A 3,353-nucleotide genomic window follows, 5' to 3' on the forward strand; every position below is an offset into this window, starting at 1 on the left:
GCCCCACAGGAGCAGAGGAGTGCCTTCACCCATGCAGGGAGATGCTCCTCTATGTTGGGTTATGTGCCAGGAGCTGCCATGGCACAGAACATCACAGGCACACATGCACACACTGCCCCAGCTGCTAAGCAGCTTTTTCTGCTTATGGAGAAGCCAGAGGGAAGCCAGAGCAGCTGTCAGCACTGCGCAGACAGCGTAAAGGTGAAGCCCCTTTAAATCCCACAGTAACCCTACACAGTGATCAGAAAGCACAGACAAACGCTCTTGTGAGCTACTACACACTCCTGCAGGGCAGAAGGGAGAGAGACTCACTTAGCCAAGCAACCAAGGATGCAGCAAGTCAGCTGCAGACCCTGCAGTCCGCCTGACTGACACTGGACCTGTGCAGAGCAGAGACCACTCTCTGCTGTTTTCACCCAGCACCAACAGCACTTTTGGCTGTCGCACTCTCACCCTCCTACCAATTACTCTTCTCCCCAGTCCTGTCACCTTATTATCATCCTCCCCCTCACTGCCTGAATGCAACTGAAATGAGGCCTCCAGTAGTCCCATCTCAGAGCTGGCCTTATCTTTACGAGCAGTAATGACTGATAACGCTTGGCTCCCTAACTGCAGCCTTCAGCTGAATTATCCCCAGCACAGACAACAGTTTTAGAAAGGATTTGGCAGCTCTGCTAGCAGCTAACACAGAGCACAGGCAGATGGAGGCCTCAGACTTGACAAACGCAGAAAAAGCTTTCAAAAGGCACATCCTTGGCCCCAGGGAGATCCCTGCAGAACTAGAGCTCCTCATCCAAGAAATGGGCTCTGGTGCTTTCCACACACTGTGGCCACCTCATTACTTTTTTAATCTTGAGTGAAGCAATGTACTCTTCCCTAGTCATGTTCTTGGAAACCACCACTGTATTTTTTTAAAGCTTCCAGAAGTAATTCAATCCATAGCAAACTTCAGAATGGAAAATTTCACCCAAAGTCCTAAAATTTTGAAAAATTTGACCTCCTAAAACTGTGCTTTCAAAATGGGAAATGCTATTTTTGCCTAACCCTCAGCAGCTCCACCCATGTAATACATAGAACTATTCCCAGTTTAACTTGTCAAAGAATTGAAGGGTTTTCCATTTTGATTTTTTGGCAAAATTTCAAAAATAAAAGATTTCTGGGGAAAAGGAAACATTAAAAATGTCATCTTGCAGGCTAATATGAATATGATAAGGTCTCAGTTCATCAAACAAAATAAACTTCAACATTTTGACTTTTCAGGGGCTTTGTAGTAATGTTTTTCATTAAAAAAAGAATAAAAGTGGTCATTCAAAATGTATTTTGCACTGTTTTTCAGTGGCAGTGTGCAACCAACCCTTGCTTCCCTACTAGTGAGAAAAGCCTCCGTTGGGTCCATCCCCATTCCCTACCATTACCAAACTCACTAACTCTGACCAATCCTGTCTTCTGTCAGAACATGTAGAAGTGCCAACACACACATGTACCATCTGCCTCCAGGTGAGTTTATCTGGGACTGTTTCTGCACCCCTGCAGCCACAGCAAACTAAAAAGACTAGCAGTGTTGGCTTTTTATAGAGGGAGCATCAATACCTCAGACAAAGGTGGGGAAACGTTCTTTACCTCATCACCTGACTTGATTAAAAATTGATCCTGACAAAACAAAATACCTCTAGAAGTGGCATGTTTACTAAAATCAAAAGCTATGTAGTTTGTTACTATAAATCTTCTTGGGTAGATCAGCTTCTCCCTACCCATACAAATTCTTCTTCTTGGTACTTCTGCAACGCAGTCATGGTGACTCATTCTTATCACATCACTCTCCCCAGCCATAAAAATAATCCTACCACAACCCTGAGCTGATTTCACCAGAAGCTCCAGCAGGTGATGTTAGAAATAAAATATCTGCGCATAAAAGCACCACTGAAAATTTCAGTAACTAGGCAAATTAAGCTAAAATACCAGTATCTCTTGATGCAATGGCTCTTTGCTGCCTCTGCAGATCAGATGTTTCCAAATTATTCAGGCTTAAGCACTGACTTTTGGGGAATGTGGGTTATGATCTGATCTTTGAAGATTTAGCTCATTTCTAGTTAGGACTAAAAAGAAACAAACAAAAATCTCACTTATAATGTTGCTTATACATGGAAACCAAGAAGGCAGAAAGGGAAAACATGTAGTCTCAATGCCCTGGAAAGGCAAAAAATGTATCCACAAAGGGTTAAGCTAAAACCCAAGTGGCCAATTTCTCTGGAAAAAAGAAATAAAATCAAATGGACAGTAAAGCCTATTTCCTCCAGGCTAATAGAATTACAGAAATTATCATAAGAGCATGTGTCTGGGGATGGAGTGAATGATGCTCTGAGAGATAGGGCAAACAGGATAAACAAGCTCTGTGCCAAGAGCAGCTGAGCTGAACCCAGTCTGGTGCTCTTTCTCCCAGTGCTACCTCTTAACACAGTGCCAAACGGGGTCATCGTTTATCCTTTCCTAGCAGCAGGGAGTGAAGCACCTCCTGTCCCACACAGCCTCCCTCTCATCGCTTCCAAAAACAGGTGGAATCCTACATTTTTCTCTCTCCCCCTCCTCCCTCCACACAGACTGCCCAGATGTGTACAACCACCACTGCATGCATGAGCTTTGCATCATCTGGTCTTTGGGGAGGGGGGCAAAAAGTGCCATATAAGTTAACAAGGAAGCTGATGGGCACCTGGAGAATAAACCACTTTGCAAATCATGATTTCATGACTGAACTTCAAACAGAATTTCCCCCCATCTCTTTCCCCCTGAACAATAAGGTTCCTATGTTCTTATTCCCCTTCCCAAATATCACCTTTCAATCAATAAAAGCAGGAACAGTCCAAAGACAGTTATTCTCCAGAGCTTTGGTCAAGTTTGATCTCCAGCTTGCCTCTTGCCAGATCCCAGCTGCTATGTATATCACTCTGGGCTTAGATCTTGGCAACAGTTGCACATGCCTTTAATTACTCCTGGGAATAACACATCCTTTTTATACAGTCAAGCACCTAGCACATGCACTTGCAAGATGAGACACAGGCAGGAAAAAACCTCAACATTAACAGCATAATTGGAAATTCAGGTCTCATGATCTCAGTTCACTGCTAAATCAGGCATCCCTAATGCCAATATCCATTTCAGCACAATTCAATTATAAGATTTTTATTAATTAAACTTCTACTAGCTTGGCATGAGCTTCTGATAAAGAAGGATCCTGTATAGCAGCTGACTGGAAAAATCTTTAGCATTGTCAGATTACTGGGTTCATTTATGCACCAGTTTAAGGACTCTTGCCTATTATCCTTGCCAGAAGACTGCTCTTTGCCTACAATAACATG

The sequence above is a fragment of the Grus americana genome, chromosome 10 (assembly GCF_028858705.1).
Source record: "Grus americana isolate bGruAme1 chromosome 10, bGruAme1.mat, whole genome shotgun sequence".
NCBI classification, from domain to species: Eukaryota; Metazoa; Chordata; class Aves; order Gruiformes; family Gruidae; genus Grus; species Grus americana.